Source organism: Sus scrofa, chromosome 14 (assembly GCF_054392235.1).
Source record: "Sus scrofa isolate SSC_HxYL_T2T_F1_AM1 chromosome 14, Sscrofa_HxYL_maternal_Yorkshire_Landrace_v2.0, whole genome shotgun sequence".
NCBI lineage: Eukaryota > Metazoa > Chordata > Mammalia > Artiodactyla > Suidae > Sus > Sus scrofa.
Window position 1 is genome coordinate 73,568,722 of NC_139396.1, and position 24,680 is coordinate 73,593,401.

The following is a 24,680-nucleotide window of genomic DNA, read 5'->3' on the forward strand; positions in this document are numbered from 1 at the left end:
AATTTTTTTAATAAAAAAATAAAAAATAAATAAAGTGATGAAAGGAAAAAACCTCCAACCAAGATTATACTATCCAGAAAGGCTCTCATTCAGATTTGAATGAGAAATCAAAAGCTTTACAGATGAGCAAAACCTAAGAGAATTCAGCACCATCACTAAACTAGCTTTACAACAAATACTAAACAAACATCTCTAGGTGGAAAGGAAAGGCCACAGCCAGAAACAAACAAAAAAAAATTACAAATGACCAGGCTCACCATAAAAGCATACATATAGTAAAGGCAGGAAATCATCCAAATACAAATATGCTACCAAAATCAGAAATTGTGAGAAGTGGAAGGTACAAGTGCAGGACAATGGAGATGCACTTGCAATTGAGACCAACAGTGGAAACAATCACACACACACACACACACACATACATTCTTATATCAAAACTTCATGGTAACTGCAAACAAAAAATCTACAATAGATATACAAACAAATAAGAAAAAGCAATCCAAACACAACACTAAAGATAGTCATCAAACCACAAGAGAAGAAGGGAAGAAAAAAGAGCAACAGAAACAAATCCAAAACAGTGAAAAAAATGGCAGTAAGAACATACATATCAATAATGACCTTAAATGTAAATGGACTAAATGCCCCAACCAAGAGACAGACTGGCTGAATGGATACAAAACCAAGATCCATATATATGTTGTTTTCAAGGGACCTCCTTCAGTTCTAGGGACAGATACAAATTAAAAGTGAGAGGATGGAAGAAAATATTCCATGTAAATGGAAATTAAAAAAAAAAAAGCTGGAGTAGCAATGATCATATTAGACAAAATATGTCTTAAAAGAATATTATTTAAAAGAATATTATTTTTTAAAAAAGAATATTGTAAGAGGATTTCCCATCCTGGCACAGTGGAAATGAATCAGACTAGAAACCATGAGGTTGCGGGTTTGATCCCTGGCCTCGCTCAGTGGGTTCAGGATCTGGCGTTGCCATGAGCTGTGGTGTAGGTCACAGACATGGCTCAGATCTGGCATTGCTGTGGCTCTGGCATAGGCCAGGAGCTGTAGCTCTGCTTGGACCTCTAGCCTGGGAGCTTCCATATGCTGCAAATGCAGCCCTAAAAAGACCCCCCCCCAAAAAAAGAAAGAAAGAATATTATAAGAGAAAAAGGACATTACATAATGATCAAAGGATCAATTCAAGAAGAAGATTTAACAATTGTAAATATATATGTACCCAACATATGATCACCTCAATAAATAAGGCAACTACTAACAACCTTAAAAGGAGAAATTGACAATAACACAATCATAGCAGGGGACTTTAGCACCCCACTTACAGCAATGGACAGATCATCCAGACAGAAAACCAACAAGGAAATACAGGCACTAAATGATGCAATAGACCAGATGGACTTAATAGATATTTATTGAACATTCTATCCAAAAACAATGGAATACACATTCTTGTCAAACGCACATGGAACATTCTCTAGGACTGATCACATTCTGGGCCACAAATCAAGCCTCAGTAAATTTAAGAAAATTGAAAACATATCAAGCATCTTTTCCAACCACAGTGCTATATGACTGGAAAGCAACAAGAAAAAAAAAACTGCAAAAAAAACACGAACACATGGAAAGTAAACAACATTCCACTAAACAACCAACAGATCACTGAAGAAATCAAAGAGGAAATTAAAAAATACCTAGAAGCAAATGACAACAAAGACACAACACTCTAAAGCCTATAGCATACAGCAAAAACAGTTCCAAGAGGGAAGTTTATAGCAATACAAGCCTACCTCAGGAAACAAGAAAAAGCCCAAATGAACAACCTAACTTTACATCTAAAGCAACTAGAGAAAGAACAGACAAGACCTAAAGAGAGCAGAAGGAAAGACACCATAAATATCAGAGCAGAAATAAAAGAAATAGAAATGAAGAAAACCATAGAAAAAGATCAAGGAAACTAAAAACTGGTTCTTTGAAAAGATCAACAAAATTGATTAACCCTTAGCCAGACTCATCAAGAAAAAGAGAGGACTCAAATCAACAAAATTAGAAATGAAAAAGGAGAAGTTAAAATGGACATCACAGAAATACAAAGGCCAATAAGAGACTGCTATAAGCAACTATATGCCAATAAAATGGACAACCTAGAAGATATGGACAAATTCTTAGAAAAGTACAATCTTCCAAGACAAAATAGAAAAGATGAATGGACTGATCACAAGTACTGAAATTGAAACTGTGATTAAAAATTTTCCAACAAACAAAGGTCCAGGACCAGATGGCTTCACAGAAAAATTCTATCAAACATTTAGACAAGAGTTAACACCTATCCTTCTAAAACTATTCCAAAAAATTGCAGAGGAAAGAACACTCCCAAACTCATTCTATGAGGCCACCACCATCAGCCTGATACCAAAACCAGACAAAGATACCACAGAAAAAGAAAATTATTTGCAGCCATTTAAGCTGACCATCATTCTTTTCCCCATGGGGGCCTGGTGTTCAATGGCTGTAAACAGCAGCCTCCTTGGTAGTGTATACAGCCTGTTGCCTGTATAAGTTGCCCTAACGGACCTTGAAGATAGCCCTTTCCAGTGGACATTCTTCATGACTGGCATGCTGTCCCCAATCTAGGCTCCAGACAGGTAGGTGCAATAACTTTGGAAAGCCCTGAAGCACGACAACCAGGGTCCACATTGGAAATCAGAAAAAAAAAAAAAAGAGATAAAAGGAATCCAAATTGGAGAAAAAGTAAAATTATCAGATGACATGATACAATACCTAGAAAATCCTAGAGGTGATACCAGAAAACTGTTAGAGCTCATCAATGAATTTGGTAAAGCTGCAGAATACAAAATTAATACACAGAAATTGACTGCATTTCTACATACTAACAATGAAAGATCAGAAAGAGAAATTGGGGAAACAATCCAATTTACCATTGGATCAAAAACAATAAAATACCTAGGAATAAATCTACTTAAAGGGAAAAAAGGCCTGTGCTCTGAAAACTCTAAGATGCTGATGAAAGAAATCAAAGATGACAGAAACAAATGGAAAAATATACCATGTTCATGGATTGGAAGAATCAACATTGTCAAAATGACTGTACTACCCAAGGCAATCTACAGATTCAGTGTAATCCCTATCAAATTACCAATGGCATTTTTCACAGAACTAGAACAAAACATTTTAAAGTTTAGAAGCACAAAAGACCCAGAATAGCCAAAACCATCCTGGGAAAGAAAAACAGAGCTGGATGAATCAGGCTCCCTGACTTCAGACTATACAACAAAGTTATAGTCATCAAAACCATATGGTACTGCACAAAGACAGAAATATAGATCAGTGGAACAGGATAAAAAGCCCAGAATTAGGAGTTCCCATCATGGCACAGTGGTTAACAAATCTGACTAGGAACCATGAGGTTGCAGGTTCAATCCCTGGCCTCACTCAGTTGGTTAAGGATCCAATGTTGCTGTAAGCTGTGGTGTAGGCTGCAGATGTGGCTCAGATCCCACATTGCTGTGGCTCTGGCATAGGCCAGTGGCTACAGCTCCGATTATACCTCTAGCCTGGGAACCTCCATATGCTGTGGGTGTGGCCCTAGAAAAGACAGAAAAAAAGCTCAGAATGAAACCCATGCACCTACAGTCAACTAATCTATGACAAGGGAGGCAATAATATACAATATAGAAAAGACAGTCCCTTCAATAAATGATGCTGGGAAAACTGGGCAGCTATAACAAAAAGAATGAAATTAGAACACTTCCTAACACCATACACAAAACTAAACTCAAAATGGATTAAAGACCTAAATGTAAGACTGGATACTGTAAAAGTCTTAGAGGAAAACATAGGCTGAACACTCTCCGACATAAATGACAGCAACATCTTCTCAGATCTATCTCCTAGAGTAATGACAATAAAAACAAAAATAAACAAATGGGCCCTAATTAAACTTAAAAGTTTTTGCACACCCAAACAAAAAGACAATACACAACCCTAAACAAAATGAAAAGACAACCCACAAATTGGGAGAAAATCTTTTCAAATGAAGTGACTGACAAGGGATTAAGCTCCAAAATATATAAGCACCTCCTGAAGCTCAATACCAAAAAAAACAAGCAACCCCATCAAAAAATGGGCACAAGATCTAAACAGACAATTCTCCAAAGATCTACAGATGGCCAAAAAAACACATGAAAAAATGTTCAACATCAATGATTATTGAAGAACTGCACATTAAAACCACTATGAGGTACCACCTTACACCAGCCAGAATGGCCATCATCAAAAAGTCTACCAATAAGAGCAGTTTCCATCGTGGCTCAGTGGTTAACAAACCTTACTGGCATCCATGAAGACACAGGTTCTATCCCTGGCCTTGCTCAGTGGGTTAAGGATCCAGCATTGCCGTGAGCTGTGGTGTAGGTCACAGACACAGCTCACATCCTGCATTGTTGTGACTGTGATGTAGGCTGGTGGCTACAGCTCCGATTGGACCCCTAGCCTTGGAACCTCCATATGCCATGGGTGCGGCTGCAGCCCTAAAAAAAGACCAAAAAAAAAAGTCTACAAACAATAAATGCTGGAGAGGGTATGGAGAAAAGGGAACCCTATTACACTGTTGGTGGGAATGTAAATTGGTGCATCCACTGTGGAAAACAGTATGGAGATGCCTCAAAGAACTAACAATAGAATTACCATTTGATCTAGCAATCCCATTCCCGGGCATCTATCCAGAGAAAACCATGACTCAAAAAGATACATGTACTTCAATGTTCATTGCAGCACTATACACAATAGCAAAGACATGAAACAACCTAAATGTCTATTGACAGAGGAGTGGATAAAGAAGATGTGGTACATATTTACAATGGAATATTACTCAGCTATAAAAAGGAAAGAAAGAATGGCATTTTCAGCAACACGGATGGATCTAGAAATTATCATGCTAACTGAAGTTAGACAGTGAGATACCAATGTCATATGCTATAACTTACATGTGGAATCTGAAAAAAAGACACAATGAACTTCTTGGCAGAACAGATACTGACTTACAGACTGTGAAAAATTTAAGGTTACAAAGGAGACAAGGAGTTCTCATTGTGGCGCAGTGGTTAACGAATCCGACTAGGAACCGTGAGGTTGTGGGTTCGGTCCCTGCCCTTGCTCAGTGGGTTAACGCTCCGGCGTTGCCGTGAGCTGTGGTGTAGGTTGCAGATGCGGCTCGGATCCCGCGTTGCTGTGGCTCTGGCATCGGCCAGGGGATACAGCTCCGATTCCACCCCTAGCCTGGGAACCTCCATATGCCGTGGGAGCGGCCCAAAGAAAGAGCAAAAAGACAAAAAAAAAAAAAAAAAAAAAGACAAAGGAGACAGGTTGGGGGATGGGGGGATGGGGGGATGGGCTTGGGATGGAAATGCTGTAAAATTGGGTTGTGATGATCCTCGTAAGACTATAAAGGTAATAAAATTCACCGAGTTGAAAAAAAAAAAAACACCATTAGTGGAATTCATATGGATCTGATAATTTTGTACTTGAAGGTCATAAATTATTAATTTTTTTTTCTTTTTAGGGCGACATCCACGGCATATGGAGGTTCCCAGGATAGGGGTCAAATTGGAGCTGTAGCTGCTGGCCTATCCCACAGCCACAGCAACACAGGATCCAAGCCGTGTCCGCAACCTATACCACAGCTCACGGCAATGCCAGATCCTTAGCCCACTGAGCAAGGCCAGGGATCGAACCTGCATCCTCATGGATGCTAGTCAGATTTGTTAACTACTGAGTTATGACAGGAACTCCAGAAGTGGAATTGGTTTTTTTGTTTTTTGGGGTTGGGGTTTTTTTTGTTGTTGTTGGTTTTTTGGTTTTTTTTTTTTGGCTTTTTAGGGTTGCACCCACAGCATATGGAGGTTCCCAGGTTAGTAGTCAAATCGGAGCTACAGCTGCTGGTCTATACCACAGCTCACGGCAACGCTGGATCCTTAACCCACTGAGTGAGGCCAGGGATTGAACCTGCAACCTCATGGTTACTAGTCAGATTTGTTTCTGCTGCGCCACAACGGGAACTTAAATTATAAATTATTTAGGTGTGTCTTTCAATAAATTATTGTATTTCATGTTTAAAAAAAGAAGTTTTGAGTTGTTTCATTTTTGCAAATTGCGAGTATGAGAGGCAGGCTCTAAACTGGCTCCCAGTGATCTCCCCGTCTGCAGTCTTGTCTAACTTCCTCCCTTGTGGTGTGGGTTGGACCCAGTGACTTATTCCTAACAAATAGAACACAGTAAATGTACTGGATGTCACTTTTAAAATCATTCTATAAAATACTGTGACTTCCACCTTGCCCACTTTGTTCTCTTTCTTCCTCTTCTTGCTCACTCAGGGGAAGCCAGGTGCCCTAAGGAGAGGCCCATGGGCCAAGGAACCCAGAGCGATTTCCCACAATAGTCAGTGAAGAGCTAAGGCCCTCAGTCTAACAGCCCATGAGGACCTAGATCCTGCAGGTACCCACCTGAGTGAGCTGAAAAGAGAATCCATCCCCGAGTGAGCCACTAGATCACTGAAGCCTGAGTGACCCCTAGCCAAACAGCCCAGCTAAGATTTTTGTCCCAGAAAAATGTGTTAGAGAATAAATGCTGGTACTTTATTTGGAGTAACTTGTTATTCAATAGTAGATAATTAATATACCTAGCATTCCACTCTTCAGTAACATCCTCATACATGCTGGCAAAATAGTTTGAGCAATGCATGTAAATACAGCTTTATAGAGAACTGAATAAATATATGACTTTATGCCCACCCAATGGAATTCCGTGCACCTCTTCAAAACGATGCAGTGATGATGATGACCCTGATGGTCAATATAATGATGAACACTACTTACTCTCCTAGATTAGAATTATCATTATCGGCTCTATTTTTCAGATGAGAAAACCAAGATTTAGAGTTGATATAATTTTTCTAAGATTACTCCTTCATCAGTGTTGGGACAGGAATTTGACAGCAACCAAACCACACTCAAGAATGTCATTCTCAAAAAAAAAGTCATTCTCTCCCTCACTGTTCTCGGGGCTCAACAGACCCCAGGGTTTTCCAGTTTGTATCCCAAGGAAGGGGAAAAGAGCCGTGAATTTTTGTGCTTTCTCTAAAAATGAGCAACTCAAGAGCTACTTTGTGTGTGTGTGTCTTTTCAGGGCCGCATATGGAGGTTCTGCCGGCCTACACCACAGCCACAGCAACACCAGATCCAAGCTGCATCTGCAACCTACACCACAGCTCACAGCAATGCTGGATCCTTTTTTTTTTTTTTCTCTTTTTAGGGCTGCACTTGTGGCATATGGAGGTTCCCAGGCTAGGGGTCCAATCAGAGCTACAGCTGCCAGCCTACGCCACAGCCAGAGCCAGGCCAGATCCAAGCCACATCTGCAACCTACACCACATGGCAATAACCCATTGAGCAGGGTCAGGGATCGAACCCACAGCCTCATGGTTCTTAGATTCGTCTCCACTGGGCCACAATAGAAACTCCAGAGCTACTGTTGATTTTGCTTTGAAATATATGTGAATGTATTCATTTCTAGGCAGTAACATCAGCTTATAGCAGTTAAGTCATTACTCTTTTCTTCCCCCTTTTTTTTTTTTTTTTTTTTGGCTTTTTAGGGCCACACCCACAGCATATGGAGGTTCCCAGACTAAGGGTCAAATCGGAGCTGTAGGTGCTGACCTAAGCCATAGCCACAGCAATGCAGGATCCAAGTCACATCTGCGACCTACACCACAGCTCACGGCAACGCCGGATCTTTAACCCACTGAGCAAGACCAGGGATTGAACCTGCATCCTCATGGTTCCTAGTCAGATTCGTTAACTGCTGAGTCACAATGGGAATGGGAACTCCTTCCTCATTCCTTTTTTAAAAAATATAGTTGATTTACAATGTTTCTTCAGTTTCTGTTGTACAGCAAAGTGACCCAATCACACAGAGTTCCCTGTGCTGTACAGTAGGACCCCATTGCCCATCCATTCCAAATGTTACAGTTTGCATCCGCTGACCCAAACTCCCCATCCATCCTGCTCCCTCCCCACTTCCCCCATCCTTTTAAAACAACTAATTAGATATACATACATGAAGAAAAGTGCCTCAGCACCCTAAGCCAAGGGACTCAGAGGCTCCTGCCCACATGTATATCCAAAAGTAAACCAAACCTCAGTGAGAGCTGAGGATCCCAAGAGTCAGAAGACCTTCCCCACCACCATTCACCATGGTTGGTGAAAAAAATTAGAGTATCTGACCTAGGCAGATACTCACAGACAATAGACTTTAGTACAAGTCCAGCCTGTCTGAGGAGAGACTCCAGCATGCCACTGGCCTGGGATATACCAATGGGGATGCCAGGAGGAGGGATTATGCCAGAACTCCCTTCACAGGATGACACTGCAGCAGCAGCAGCTGCGACTTCTCCCACGGAGGTGGGAAATCCTGGCCAGCTCCTGGCTATAGAAAGCTGTTTCTTTCCAGCAGCACCCTGATTTCTGAGAAAGGATCTCCATAACTGGGGAAAGCAAGGAGAAAGGAAAGAAAGCAGAGAGAAAAAAAGCAGAGAAGAAAAAGAAAGCAGAGAGGAAAAGCAGAAAGGCAAGAAAGCAGAGAGGTTCCTGCTGTCTGCTTTCAAAGTCAACATGAAATCTGCCCAGTAGGCTCTTGGGTTATCCCCCACAAGAATCTTCCCACCTGGCCTGCTGACATCCCCAAAACCCCAGTTCTAACCACACACCTCCTCCCACTCTGCTGCTGGCTCTTGTGTGAGAGGCATCAAGGAGACAGGGAGCTTCTCAGAAAATAGGCCACAATCAGTGGCAAGGGGAAACTGCAAACTGGATTTATAGCACCACCTTATGGAGTATAAACTAAATATTTCTGATAGCCAACCTGGTTCACTGTAAGAACCAAAGTAAACATAAATCCTTAAGTAATAAAGCTGCCTACTACACTTCAAATGTGAAAGCACAGATGCATCTATTCAAACACTATTAAAACTCAAAGAAATATGTTACCACAAAGAGACAATTCTCCAGCAACCAAACACAAAGGCATGGAATATAACATCTAACTGATAAAGAATTTGAAATAGGGAGTTCACGTCGTGGCTCAGTGGTTAACAAACCCGACTAGTATCATGAAGACATGGGTTTGATCCCTGGCTTCTCTCAGTGGGTTAAGGATCCGGCGTTGCCGGAGCTGTGGTGTAGGTCACAGACATGGCTCAGATCTGGTGTTGCTGTGGCTCTGGTGTAGGCTGGAGGCTACAGCTCCAATTTGACCCCTAGCCTAGGAACCTCCATACACCATGGGTGTGGCCCTAAAAGGACAAAAAAAGAAAAAAAAAAAAAGAAGAAGAAGAAGAATTTGAAATAGCTGTTATAAAGAAATTCAACAGGAGTTCCTGTCGTGGCGCAGTGGTTGACAAATCCCACTAGGAACCATGAGGTTGCGGGTTCGGTCCCTGCCCTTGCTCAGTGGGTTAACGATCCGGCGTTGCCGTGAGCTGTGGTGTAGGTTGCAGACGCGGCTCGGATCCTGCGTTGCTGTGGCTCTGGTGTAGGCCGGTGGCTACAGCTCCGATTAGGCCCCTAGCCTGGGAACCCCCATATGCCGTGGGAGCAGCCCAAAAAATGGCAAAAAAGACAAAAAAAAAAAGAAAGAAAGAAATTCAACAAACTACAAGAGGAGTTCCTGCTGGGCACAGTGGGTCAATGGTCTTGTGTTGTCTCTGTGGTGGTGCCAGTTGAATTCCTGGCCAGCACAGTGGGTTAAGGAACCAGCATTGCTGAAGCTGTGGCCTATGCCACAGATTTGATCCCTGACCTATGAACTTCCATATACCATGGGTGTGGCAGAAAAAGGAAAAAAAAAAGCTACAAGAAAACTCAAAAAGCCAGGCAATAAAACCAAATAAACCCAGGAATAAATATAAATTTGAAGAATAGAAGGATTTCCTTAACAAAGGTTTTGAAATTATAAAAAAGAAGCAAGCAGAAATTCTGGACTGAAGACCTAAATGAATGAGATTAAGAATGTAACAGAAAGCATGTGCAGCAAGGTAGACCAGAGAGAAGAACAGACAGGTGACCTGGAAAATATGAACACAGAAATAACAGGGTTAGAGGAGGGGAACTAAGATTTAATAACAGTGAAGGAAGCCTAAGAGAGCTATTGGTTTCCATCAGGAGGCAAACATCCAAATAATTGGGATTCCAGAAGAACAGAGGGAGAAGGGGGCATATAATTTGTTTAAAGAAATAGTAGCTGAGAACCTCACAAGCCTGGGAGGAAACTTCAAACAAAGCTACCAGAACACCCTATTATCTCAGTGCAAAATGACATTGCCAAAAATCAGCGATAAAAAAAACTTAAAGGCAGCCATGGGGGAAAAAAGACAGTAACCTATATAGGAACCCCCATTAGACTGTCAACAGATCTCTCAAGAGAAACTTCACAGGTTAGGAAAGATTATAACGATGATATTCAAAGTGTTGAAAGATAAAAATTCCCAACCAAATATACTTTATCAAGCAAAGTTTCCTTCAGATGTAAAGGAGAAATAAAGGCCCTTCTCAGATAAAAATTGAGGAACATCACCACCACTAAACAAAGCTGCAGAAATGCTGAAAGGACTTCTTTAAGCTGAAATGAAGATACTGTCGGTGACAAGAAAACATAAAAATACACAACACACCGGTAAACGTGAAAAATAGTCAGAATTTGAAACCAAAACTATATTGGATGGTGTGTTAACCAGTAAACTACAGTATAAAAGTTAAAGGAAAGGAGTACTACAAATGACTATACTACAATAAATTGGTAACAATTATATGCCATAAAAGAGGTGCATTTTGGAGTTCTCCTGTGGTGAAGCAGGTTAAGGATCCAGTGTTGTCACTGCAATGGCTTGGGTTGCTGCAGTGGTGTGGGTTTGATCCCTGACCCAGGAATTTCTGCATGGTGTGGGTGTGGCCAAGAAAAAAAGAGGTTAATTTCAATAATAAAAAGAAAGGAGTAAAATGTGGCTTTTTTTAAGGGCTGCACCCACATCATTTGGAGGTTCACGGGCTTCTAGGGGTGGAAACAGAGCTACAGCTGCCTACCTCATGGTTCCTAGTTGGATTTGTTTCCCCTGTGCCACAAGGGAACTCCAAATGTTGGCTCCTTTAATGAATGAAGATAAGTTGCTATCAGCTTAAAATGAACTATTATTAAATTGAACTGTAGTTGATTTACAATATTGTGTCAGTTTTGAGTGTAGAGCAAAATGTTTCAGTGATATAGAGATTCAGATTCTTTTTCAGATTCTTTTCCATTATAGGTTATTACAAGATATGAGAGTATAGTTCCCTGTGTTATACAATGAGTCCTTGTTGTTTATGTATTTTATATCTAGTAATTCCATACTCTTAATTTATGTTCCCCTTCCCCCTTTGGTAACCATGTTTGTTTTCTATGTCTGTGAGTCTTTCTATTTTGTAAAGAAGTTCATTTGTACAATATTTTAGATTCCACATATAGTGATATAATATTTGTCTAACTTACTTCACTTAGTATAATTTTTAGGTTCATCCATGTTGCTGCAAACAGCATTATTTCATTCTTTTTATGGCTGGGTAATATTCCATTGCCCGTGTCTTCTTTAACCATTCATCTGTTGATAGACATTTAAGTTGCTTCCATGTCTTGGTTATAGGAAATAGTGCTGTTATGAACAACACTGGGGTGCATGTATCTTTTTAAATTGGAGTTTTCTCTGGATATATGCCCAGAATTGGGGTTAAAGGATCATATGATAATTCTATTTTTAGGGTTTTAAGGAATCTTCCTACTATTCTCTATAGAGGCTGCACCAATTAACACTTCCAACAACAGTGTACAAGGATTCCCTTTTCTCCACATTTATTACTTACAGACTTTTGGATGATGACCATTCTAAAGGTAAGATACCTCACCATGGTTTTGATTTGCACTTGTCTAATAATTAGTAATATGGAGCATCTTTTCATGTGCCAGTTGGCCATCTGTATCTCTGCCGTGGAGAAATGTCTGCTTAGGTCTTCTGCCCATTTTTAATGTTTTTTTATATTGAATTGTATGAGGTGTTTGTATATTTTAGAAATTAATCCCTTGTCAGTCTCATCATTCAAAAATATTTTCTCCCAGTCCATAGACTGTCTTTTCATTTTGTTTATAGTTTCCTTTACTGTGCAAAAACTTATAAGCTTGATTAGTCTCATTTGCTTTTTTTGCTTTTACTACTATTGACTTAGGAGACTGATCCCAACCTTACTACAATTTATGTCAGAGAATGTTTTGCCCATATTCTCTTCTAAGAATTTTATGGTGTCATGTCTTACATGTAAGTCTTTAAGCCATTTTGATTTATTTTTGTGTATGGTGTGAGGAAGTATTCTAACTTCATTGATTCACGTGGCTGTCCAGCTTTCCCAACACCACTTGCTGAAGAGACTGTCTTTTCACCATTGCACATTCTTGCCTCCTTTGTTGAAGATTAATTGACTTTAGGTGTGGGGTTTATTTCTGGGCTCTCTATTCTGTTCCATTGGTCTACATGTCTGTTTCTGTGCCAATAAAACACTGAAGTTTGTTTTATTTTGTTTTGTCTTGTTGTTTCTTTTTTTGGCTGCCCCATGGCTTATGGAATTCCCAGGCCAGAATACAGATCTGAGCTGCAGTTGTGACCTACATTGCAGATGCAGCAACACCAGATCCTTTCACCACTGTGCCAGGCCAGGGATCAAACCTGCATATCCTGGTTCTGCAGAGATGCCACTGATCTCATTGCACTACAGCAGGTACTCCTAAAACACTGTTTTGATTACTGTAGCTTTGTAGTAGAGTCTAAAGTCTGGGAAGTTTATACCTCCAGCTTTTTTCATTTTCCTCAGGATTGTTTTTGCAATTCTGGGTTAAAATGGATGATTCTGTTTGCCAGATGTTTAATATAATTCATGAAGTAACCAAAAAGCAAATCCTAGGTAGATCCACAAAAGACAAAGAAAGGAGAAACAACCATATCAACATGAAAAATGACCAATTTACAAAGTAGGCTGAGAAAGACAGGAGGAAAAAAACAGTGGAAATACAAAAGAACAAGAAAGCAATTAATAACTTGGCATTAATAAATCACTACATACCAATAATTACTCTAAATATAAGTGGATTGATTTCACCAATAAAAGGTGCAAAGTGGCTGAATGAATTTTAAAAATGACACCCAACTGTAAGACCCATTTCAGATTGAAGGACAAATATAGAATCAAAGTAATGGGATAGAAAATTATATTCCATGCAACTGGAAACCAAAACAAAGTGGGGATAACTATACTTATAGCTGACAAAATACACTTTAGCCAAAATGGTAACAAGAAACAAAGAAGGTGATTATATAATGATAAAGTTGTCAATCCATCAAAAAGATACACTAACAGTAAATATATACACATCCAAAATTGGAACACCTAAATATATTAAGGAAATACTAACAGAAAGGAAGGGAAAGATAGATAATAATAGTGCATTTCAATATCCCAATTTAAACAATTGATAGATCATCCGGACAGAAAAATCAGCAAGAAAAGATTAACTTAAACCATACATTAGACAAAATGGATCTAACACATGTATAGAACATTCCATCCAATACAATACACATTCTTTTTTTTTTTTTTGTCTTTTTGCCTTTTCTTGGGCCACTCCCGAGGCATACGGAGGTTCCCAGGCTAGGGGTCTAATCAGAGCTGTAGCCACCAGCCTACACCACAGCCACAGCAACGGAGGATCTGAGCTGTGTCTGCAACCTACACCACAGCTCATGGCAACGCTGGATCCTTTTTTTTTTTTTTTTTTTGTCTTTTTGCCATTTCTTGGGCCACTGCCACAGCATATGGATATTGCCAGGCTAGGGGTCTAATCAGAGCTGTAGCCACTGGCCTACACCGCAGCTCATGGCAATGCTGGATCCTTAACCCACTGAGCAAGGCCAGGGATCAAACCTGCAACCTCATGGTTCCTAGTCGGATTCGTTAACCCATGCACCACGACGGGAACTCCCAATACTCATTCTTCTTAAGTGCACACTGCACATTTTTAAGGATTGATCATATGATAGGACACAAAACAATGCCTAGCAAATTTAGGAAGATGAAATTGTACCAAGTGTCTTTTCCAACCACAATGATTTAAACCAGAACCAAAAGCAAAGCTGGAAAATCCACAAACATAAGAAAACTAAACAAAATATTCCTGAAAAACCAATGGATTAAAGAATAAAAGAATGTCTTAAAACAAATGAAATTACCAAAACCACTAGCAGTCCACAGAAGGGGGTTTAATAGAAATAAATTCATATATTAAGATTAGAAAAGTCTGGAGTTTCCACTGTGGCTCAGTGGGTTAAGTACCTGACAGTTTCTGAGAGGATGTGGGTTCAATCCTTGGTCTTGCTTAGTGAGTTAAGGATTCATGTTGTTACAAGCTGCAGAATAGGATGCAAATGCGGCTCAGATCCAATGATCCAATTAAGGATCTGGTCTCTGTGGCATAGGCCTCAGTTGCAGCTCTGATTCAACTCCTAGCCTGGGAACTTCCATGTGCTGCAGGTGCAGCATTTTAAAAAAGCAATTAAACAAAAACAAAACAAAACTTCCTAAATTTAAAGAGGAGGAAACATGTCCAAACTTTCTATGAGGCAGGTATTTCCCTGATAACAAAGCCAGATAAGGACACTACAAGAAAACTAGGAGTTCCCATTTTAGCACAGCAGAAATGAATCCAACTAGTATCCATGAGGATGCAGGTTCAATCCCTGGCCTCAATCAGAGGGTCAGGAACCTCACATTGCTGTGGTGTAGGCTGGCAGCTGTAGCTCCAATTCGACCACTAGCCTGGGAACTTCAATATGCCACAGGTGAGGCAAAAAAAGACAAATATAGGCAAATATCCCTGATGAGCATAGAAACAAAAACCTCAACAAAATATTAGCAGACTAAATCAAGAACACATTTCAAGGATTATACACCATGACCAAGTGGGATTTATCCCTGGAATGCAAGGGTTCAACATAGGCAAATCAAATGTGATATCTCATATTAATAGAATGAAGGATAAAAATTATATGATCATTTCCAATAGGTGCAGAAAAAGCAATTAACAAGATAGATCACTTCACTATAAAGTGGAACTACCATGGGAGTTCCCTGGTGGCTCAGGAGGTTAAGAGTCTGGTGTTGTCACTGCTGCAGTGTGGGTTTACTCCCTGCCCCCTTCCCAGTAACAGAGAAAATAAGATCTAGCAATCCCACTTCTGGGTATACAACCATAGGAAACGGACACTGGTTACTGAACATGGTTACTCATGTTAACTGCAGCAATGATTTACAATAGCCATGATGTGGAAAGAGCTTCAATGTCTATCAATAGATGAACTGATAAAGAAATGTGGTCTATTCACACAATAGAATACTATTCTGTCATGAGAGAAAAGGAAGGACTCTAGGAAGAAAAGCATGTAGAAGGATTGGTGTGTGTGCTAGTGGGCAGCCACCCACCAAGTGCCGGACTGCTGAAATGGAAAAGGATACAAGGTGGGGGTGCATGCTACAGGAGATGCGGAGGGAGATTCTGTGCACTGAGGAGGGAGCATCTTCTGCTGAGTTCTCCTCTGCAGGGTAGGAAGGAGCCCAGGCATTGATAGAAAAATCTCAGAGGCTTTGTTTCAGTTTTGAGATTAGATTTCAATAACAGGAATTCTTTAATGCTACTGATGACATTCAGGGAAAAAAATGCTGATTATTCTCTTTTCTGAAAATTAAATGGTTTATTTTAACTTACATTGATGTTTTACCTTTGTTTGCATTGAAAGTTTATTGATAGGACCTCCCACTGTGGCACAGTGGGTTAATCATCTGGCTTCTCTGTGCTGGTTCAATTCCACAGCTGGTGCAGTGGATTATGGATCCAGCATTGCTGCAGCTGAAGCATAGGCATTTAGCTTAGATGCAAGAAGTCCCAGGGGTACAATGGCATTCTGGATGGCCCTTTTCCTCACTTGGCTAACTTCAGTGTGTGGTATTTACTCACTTATCTCTCTCACTAGACAACAACATCTTGAAAGCAGGGACTAGTAAATTAATAAGTAGCCAACTATTGATTAGTTCAACAGCCTGAACATCACCAAAGTTTCAGGTATAAACTTAGACTCAAAAGGCCAGAAACAAAATATGAAATTCTGATTGATGATCTTTGCTATTGAGAAAAGAAGGAAGCGTCTCAGCCAAACAAAATAGTATCACACACCATGATTTTGGTGGCCTCCCAATGAACCATACCCCCAAGATTTATGTCCGTGTATTTATGTATTTATTTATGTCCCACATTGAGTCAGGGGATAGCCACAAAACTAACTTTGGCCAATAGCAAGTACATTCCCAAGTGGAGGCTTGATAGGCATATCACGATAATTCTGGGAGTTCCTGTCGTGGCACAGTGGTTAACGAATCCATCTAGGAACCATGAGGTTGCAGGTTCAGTCCCTGGCCTTGCTCAGGGGGTTGAGGATCTGGCGTTGCCGTGAGCTGTGGTGTAGGTTGCAGACGCAGCTCAGATCCCGTGTTGCTGTGGCTCTGGCGTAGCCTGGTGGCTATGGCTTTGATTAGACCCCTAGCCTGGGAACCTCCATATGCCACGGGAGCGGCCCAAGAAATGGCAAAAAGACAAAAAAAAAAAAAAAAAAAGATAATTTTGAATGGGGCTTGTCTTTTGGGAATGTTCTTTAGAACGCCATCATCCTCATGCTAGGGAGGAAGTCCAAGAACCCATGCAGAAAGGCCCAACAACTAAGGCCTCAGGTCAACAGCCCCAGTTGACCTCCAATCAGTAACCAGCACCAGCTACCAGCCATGGGAATGAGGCCATTTGGGATCTTCCAGCCAATCCACTACAGTGAAACAGAAGAGCCTCCTGATCAACTGGCAGTGTCAGAAAATAAAATTTCATTTTAGGCCACTAGATTTTGGGGTGTTTCGTTACTGTAACCGAGAAGGACCCTATGTGGTCTTCCCAGAATAGACCCCCACCCATGTCCTCTGTTTGTCTTTTGTCTGTAGAAAAACTTTGGTCAAAGAATAAATTTAATCAGAGAAGTGAGAAAATGCAGAAGGAAAGGAAAACAAGTCAAGCAAGACAAAACAATAATAGTTTAGACATTCAAAAAAGTCAAGGACCTTTCATTCTTCCTCAAGGGCTCTATTCTGAGCCACATAATCATAACCAGAAAGAAGGTTAATGATACTGATTCCCAATTACCTCACCACCAGCCAATCAGAAGACTGTCCATGAACTGACCTTGCTCTGGTCCTGCTACTGCTCCTGGACTGGAAATCAAAGCTGCCCTCCCAAGCCACTGCAGTTGGATTCTTAATCTGCTGCATTACAGCAGGAACTTCTAGGAGCTTGTAAATATTCAAGGAATATGTATCGATTTTCTGGGGTGGGAGGGAGAGGACCTGCAAATCACCAAGGCAGCTATATTAGGTTTGGAGCAGGGTAAACAGTAACCTGCCAAAAAAGCTACAACAGAAGCTCCCCTTTGAGGGACTTTAGAGGAGGAGAACTAAAACTTGGGTAGAAAAGCTCTGAACCAAAACATGCACTGTGTGCCACTGGAGTGCAGTGTGCTCTGGGAAATCAGAAAATAGAGGTGGCTCCTGGTCGAGGGAATCATGCAGGAAGACAACCAACTGGAAATCTGTTGGGCTGCGATTGGAGGTAAGAAAGACAGATGGAAAAGCTAAGTACAACTCCAGCATAGCAAAGAGAAGAGTATGCTTGGAGTGGAAAGTTTCTGTCACAGCATAGAGTGACAATGGTGTTTTAAAAAGAGTTGACCTGGGTTACAAATTAAGACACAACGACCTATGAGTTTGATTCCACACCTTATAATCAATCAAGATGCTTTCTCATCCAAAGGCATAAGAAATATGGTAGGATGTTCCTTAGTTCTTGAAAATTTAAACAACATTTAAAATAAAAATCAAAACTGAAAAAAATAAAAAAAATACAAACGGTTGACCTGGGAGTTCCCATTGTGGCCACCCTGGGCCGATAGTTTTATCTGTTCACTCCCGTGGCTGACTGTGCCTTGGGTCCCACCTTCTTCAGAATGCCAAGGGCACTAGCTGTGTGCAAATGAAGCATCTTGTGCATGTTAACCTTTTTTTCTGTAATGTAAATATTCTGGTTTTGTATTTTTGTGTATTTTAACCTAAGGCCCTCATTCCTGCCTTGTTTTCTCAGGTACATGAACAATTTCAGGGATAAATTGGCAGTAGCTCCATTGTCTGCATAGCAGGAATACTTTTTGTTGCTGTATCACCGGAGAGAATAACTATTTGGAGGGTATAGCCTATTGAGCTACCTCATTTTTGACAACTGGAGCTGGTTTTCTGCCACAGTGTCCTCTTGAAACCAGTCTGTCTGTCTTCAATATTTCATGGGAGACTAGGTTTTAACTGGGTTGCCCCATGACTTGGTCTCCTTCTACTGAAAGATTCTAAGCAAGAAAGGTTAGGAGAGGCAGGGCCAGGTAGAAGGTACAGAGAGGGGAAGCCAAGATGAGGTGAAGGTTATCTGTATGTGCGATAAGGATTCCTGTTCCAACATCCAACACAACATTATAGGTCAACTATACTCCAATAAAAATTTTTTAAAAGAAAAAAGGGGGGGGGATTCCTGTTCCAGACCTCTAATCCCAGGGCACAAGGCTCTACCAGATCCATCCTTCACTGGACTGAGCTAGGCCTACCACATACAACAGGCTGTACATGTCTGTTTTTGTTAAAAGTGTGGGTTGGGGGGAGTTCCCGTCGTGGCGCAGTGGTTAACGAATCCAACTAGGAACCATAACGTTGCGGGTTCGGTCCCTGCCCTTGCTCAGTGGGTTAAGGATCCGGCATTGCCGTGAGCTGTGGTGTAGGTCACAGACGCGGCTCAGATCCTGCATTGCTGTGGCTCTGGCGTAGGCCAGCGGCTACAGCTCCAATTCAACCCCTAGCCTGGGAACCTCCATATGCCACGGAAGCGGCCCAAAGAAATAGCAAAAAGACAAAAAAAAAAAAAAGTGTGGGTTGGTAAGGATAGGTTTTAAGAACAATGCCTCTGTACCCATCTTAAGCTGCCTTGGGATGGATATATGAAGCAAGGACAAAATCCCTAACCTTTAACAATTCTAGGTTTTCCTCCTGGGCTTCCAGAGAGACCATCAGCAATGGCTTCTTTGTGGTTCCCAGAGCCCATGTCCTGCCCTGCTGCAGTAGCGACTAATGTCATAGTAGCTAAAGGAGAAAAAGGGGTTTCACGCTTGAGATCACTGCAAACCTACCCCACTGTGTGGTAATGGGGCAAATGCAATGGAACACTTTGGGTGATGTTTGTCTGATCCTGAGTTCTTGTCTCCCCAGTTGTTATCCCGCTCACTTTGACAAAATATTCTGCACCAGCAAAAAGATCTAAAACGTAAGCTTGGAGGTCCCTCTTCTTGAAGTGGGGGTCTTGACTACATTTTCTTTTGTGTTCCCCTTCTTCGATTTCCTATTTCAGAGTAGATCTTCTGCCCTAAAAACTAGGACTCATTTTTCCTACCTCCTCCCCAATAGCCCATACACCTCTACATTGACTTGTGAGGTGTCTAATTCTTAAACGATTTGTGCAAAAATCTTGAAGAAGGGAGTTCCCCTTGTGGCACAGCAGAAATGAACCTGAGTAGTAGCTATAAGGATACAGGTTCAATCCCTGGCCTCGCTCAGTGGGTCGGGGATCCAGCATTGCCATTAGCTCTGATGTAGGTCGCAGATGCGGTTCGGATCCCACATGGCTGTGGTTGGCAGCTGTAGCTCCAATTGGATCCAGCATTGCCATTAGCTCTGATGTAGGTCGCAGATGCGGTTCGGATCCCACATGGCTGTGGTTGGCAGCTGTAGCTCCAATTAGACCCCTAGCCTGGGAATCTCCATAGGTGAGTGCAGCAATCAATCAATCAATCAATAAATAGGAATCCCAAAGAAGCTAAGACCTCTCATCCCTTGTTCCTCATCTCCTGAGTCAAGACCATTTCTTGATGTGATACATGCCAAACAGACTGCTGTTTTTGGATGGATTAAAACCTATTTTAGGGAGTTCCCATCGTGGTGCAGTGGTTAACAAATCCGACTAGGAACCCTGAGGTTGCGGGTTCGGTCCCTGCCCTTGCTTGGTGGGTTAACGATCCGGCGTTACCGTGAGCTGAGGTGTAGGTTGCAGACATGGCTCGGATCCCGTGTTGCTGTGGCTCTGGCGTAGGCCGGTGGCTACAGCTCTGATTTGATCCCTAGCCTGGGAACCTCCATATGCCATGGGAGCGGCCCAAGAAATAGCAAAAAGATTTAAAAAAATAAAAATTAAAAAAAAAACAAAAACCTATTTTAGGAGGTCCTGCTGTGGCACAACAGTATTCACGGTGTCTACAGCTCTAGGATCCAGGTTTCATTCCCAGCCCAGCAGTGGCTCAGATACAGTCCCTGGCCAGGGAACTCCACATGTGGGGATGTCAAAAAATATTATTATTTATTTGGTTTTTTAGGGCCACACCTGTAGCATATATAAATTCCCAAGCTAGGGGTCGAATTGGAGCTGCAGCTGCCAGCCACAGCCACAGCCACGTGGGATTGGAGCCATGTCTATGACCTAGACCACAGCTAATGGCAATCCTGGATCCTTAAGCCACTGATCAAGGCCAGGGATTGAACCCTCCTCCTCATGGATAATAGTCAGGTTCGTTACCCCTGAGCTACAACAGGAACACCTCCCCCCAATCTTAATCTCTAATCCTAGGGTAGGGACAAGCAATGAGGGAGGCCTTCCACATAGAAAGTAGGGTCAGGAGACAAAGAAAGGGAAGATGAGGAGTTCCCATCGTGGCGCAGTGGTTAACGAATCTGTCCAGGAACCATGAGGTTGTGGGTTCAATCCCTGGCCTTGCTCAGTGGGTTAAGGATCCGGCATTGCCGTGAGCTGTGGTGTAGGTTGCAGACGCGGCTTGGATCCCGAGTTGCTGTGGCTCTGGAGTAGGCTGGTGGCCACAGCTCCGATTCGACCCCTAGCCTGAGAACCTCCATATGCCACCAGAGCGGCCCAAGAAATGGCAAAAAGACAAAAAAAAAAAAAAGGGAAGAGGAATGTATATCCAAGTCACTCAAGAACTTTTCATGCAGGTGCAAGAAACTTATGTTAAAGTGGTGAAGAGGAGCGTCCATCGTGGGTTGGTGGTTAACGAATCCAACTAGGAACCATAAGGTTGCAGCTTCGATCCCTGGCCTCGCTCAGTGGGTTAAGGATCCTTGCTGTGAGCTGTGGTGTAGGTCGCAGACATGGCTCCAACCTGGTGTTGTTGTGGCTGTGGCACAGGCCAGCAGCTACGGCTACAGCTTCGATTCAACCCCTAGCCTGGGAACCTCCACATGCTGCGGGTGCGGCCCTGAAAAAAAAAAAAAAAAATTTTTTTAGTAAAAAAAATAAAGTGGTGAAGAGATTGTTTAGCAGGAGACAGATAAATGTAACTCCGTGTTTATGGCTAGAAATGAAAGCTTTGTGTAAAATCTTGAATTTAAGGTGGGGGTGGGGGATAGGAAAGATCTGTCTGTCTGTTCTTTGCCTCATCCCTTCTCCTCATTCCTGAACTACAGGAGACTGAGCCCCTTTGGCAATCCTAACTGGGGAGTGTTTATTTGATGGAGGATTTTGCTGTGCCAGGTACTTTCTTTGCCATTTGCCATCAGTTTATAATACATATGCTCACACTTTTCCTTTCCCTTTTCTCTGGAAAAATACAAGGAATAAAAACTTACTGATACTAGGGGGGAAAAAACCTCTTAAATAAACTTACTAATCTCAGGAAAAGAGAAACTTTCCAAGTCTTTTGTTTCTACATTCAAGTATACAGTACAGCAAAGAGAATGAACAGAAAAAAAAATTTTTTTTTTACAGAAAAAGTCTTGCTTGCATTTCATCTTCTGCAAAATGAGCAATATACAGGCAGGTCTCAGAGATACCATGGGTTTGGTCCTAGACCGCAGGAATAAAGTGACTATCGCAATAAGGCAAATCACGAGATTTTTTGGTTTTCTAGTGCACATAAAAGTTATGTTTACAGTATACTGTACGTAGTCTATTAAGTATGCAATAGCTTTAGTCTAAAAATTAAAATATTTTAATTAAATATTTCATTGCTAAAAAATACTAACATCATCTGACGACAAAGTTGCCACAAACCTTAAATTTGTAAAAAATGTAGTATCTACAAAGCACAATAAAAAAAAGCACAATGAAACCAGGTATGCCTGTATTTTATGTCCTGTTCCTCTCAATTATTTTTAAGGAAACATGGTACAGTTGAATATCCCTAGATTTGTTATCCCAGTGCCAAAAGAACTCTCCCTTAGGGCATAAGGGATTTAGAGACATCAGTTATTAAGAGCCTATGGAGTTCTTGTCATGGCTCAGTAGTTAACTAATCTGACTAGGAACCATGAGGTTGCGGGTTCGATCCCTGGCCTCGCTCAGTGGGTTAAGGAACTGGCGTTTCCATGAGCTGTGGTGTAGGTTGCAGACACAGCTCGGATCCCGCGTTGCTGTGGCTCTGGTGTAGGCTGCCAGCTATGGTTCTGATTCAACCCCTAGCCTGGGAACCTCCATATGCCGCAGGAGAGGCCCAAGAAATGGTAAAAAACAAAACAAAACAAAACCAAAAAAAAAAACCAACAAAAAAAACCGCCTAGGTGGAGGCAGACCTGCTCTTGATTCCTGCATATTTCTATTTTCTAGATAGAATAATTCAGCAGATCAGAATAGAGAAGTTAAGGTATATATTCTCTCCACCCCAGCCCCTTGGTCAAATTGGACCAGCAGCTGCAGGCCTACTCAGGGCAAATCTGTGACCAACTGCCAGAGCTTAACCCACTGGGCCAGTCCAGGGATCAAACCCACATCCTCACAGTCAGGTACTTAACCTGCTGAGCCACAACAAGAATTCCAAGGTATATATTCCTAAATGCTGTCTTCACTGAGCCTCCCACCCAAAGCCGATGTTACGCTCGATGGGTTTCAAATGCTGCTGAGTGCTCCACACCTTGAAAATCACTCTCCCAAAGCTGGAACACCAATCTATGCCTCAGGATTAGGGTCATCACTTGTGTCTCTGAGAAACTGCCAGTCAGGCCAGAGTTGAGGTTAAACTGATCAATTTAAAGAGTTGAAAGAAAGAAAGAAAGAGAAGAAAAGAAGAAGAAAAAAGCTTAAACCTTATCACCTTAAGATTAATTTTTTTTTTTTTGGAGCCCTCTCCACTTAAATGAGTTGGTGACAATGGCATACTACTCGCCTAAGAACCGGGGCAACTCATCTCTGCTCTAGGCCTTTGATAAACCAACAATTAATTCACGAATGCCTCAAATTCCTAATCTTTAAAAAAGGCATTCCATGTGGGTGATATTTTCAGGAATCAACAGCTAATGTTCCCCCACCCACTCCTGAAGCTATGCTATCAACCCAGCAGGCCATTATAACCCAGGGGCTCCTAAGCACAAAGACTTTCTATGTTCCCCATTTCTTGTTTTTAGGAAATGGGCCTTTCAGCCTCCATCACCTTCCCTGAGTTCCTGGGGACAGGTCAGACAGTTGCTCATCAGAGAAGAAAGGGGACACAAAGACAAGGGAGGAACAGTTAAACAATAGTACAGGCTTGGGGGCAAGATCCCAGTTCCCTCTCAAGGGACACACATAACAACGTAGGCATCTCATACGCCTAAGAGAAAAGTTCTATTCCTTATGCTTCTCTTAGAAACGACTGTTTTAAAATTAAGCTTAGAGTCCTTCCTTGTCCTTCTCCCTGGCTTAATTGCACCCTAAACACAATCACCTGTAAGCTAAAGATTAGGAACCCTGAGCACAATCACATGTGATTAATGAAGAATATTAGCACATGATGTTTTTCAGGAACCTTCCCTATTTTGTTCCAATCTCTGATCAATATGCCCCTTTCCAATGTACTATTGTTCTAGGCAACAAGCCAGAAGACCACCATCATGATCATGCCAGATCTCCTGACGTCAGCTTTGATGACTAAGATTCCCCCAAAGAAAGATGAATGCATGTTTGCCCTCATCTCGATTCCTATCGAAAACCTGTTTTTCTCCTTTTTACTATAAAACTCCCCGCAATTCTTCCCAAAGGAGGGCACAGTCTTCAAGGCACAAGCCTGCTATGGCCTCACTTGCCTGGCAAAGCAATAAAATCTTTTTCTCCTCCTCCGAGTTTCTCTTCCTCACTGGTGGCAGAGGCCGAGTTTCCTGCAACATTGACACAGGCAAGCCCTGATACTAAAGACGTCTCAACAGACCCATTCAAGTACAACAGCACACACAAAGAACAAAGGATCAGAGAAGCTGTCCAGCAATTCCACTTCCGTCCCCAAATGGAGGTAACATCATTACAATGAATTTCTCATCAAAACGACACACTGTGGCTGGAGAAATAAGGGCAGTTAGCAAAATGTAAAG

General features: G+C 41.7%; 2 long non-coding RNA genes and 1 other non-coding gene across 8 annotated transcripts in view; 2 read left to right on the top strand and 1 right to left on the bottom strand.

Moving 5' to 3' along the window:
• LOC146396692 (uncharacterized) overlaps positions 1-24,680 on the bottom strand; it is a 91,822-nt gene that overhangs the window by 66,148 nt on the left and 994 nt on the right. For 3 of the 6 annotated variants that reach the window (XR_014827802.1, XR_014827800.1, XR_014827799.1), the window contains one exon: positions 17,437-17,597. The exons of the other annotated variants lie outside the window; for them this stretch is intronic. This is a non-coding gene — a long non-coding RNA (uncharacterized LOC146396692). The remainder of the gene's footprint in view (positions 1-17,436; positions 17,598-24,680) is intronic. 6 annotated transcript variants of the gene reach the window in all.
• On the top strand, positions 2,470-2,605 carry LOC146396693 (small nucleolar RNA SNORA70). Its single transcript, XR_014828603.1, has one exon. It is a non-coding gene; the product is annotated as a small nucleolar RNA SNORA70 (small nucleolar RNA).
• On the top strand, positions 13,924-22,893 carry LOC146396694 (uncharacterized). The gene is made up of 4 exons (XR_014827807.1): positions 13,924-19,934; positions 20,022-20,756; positions 21,371-21,485; positions 22,726-22,893. It is a non-coding gene; the product is annotated as an uncharacterized LOC146396694 (long non-coding RNA).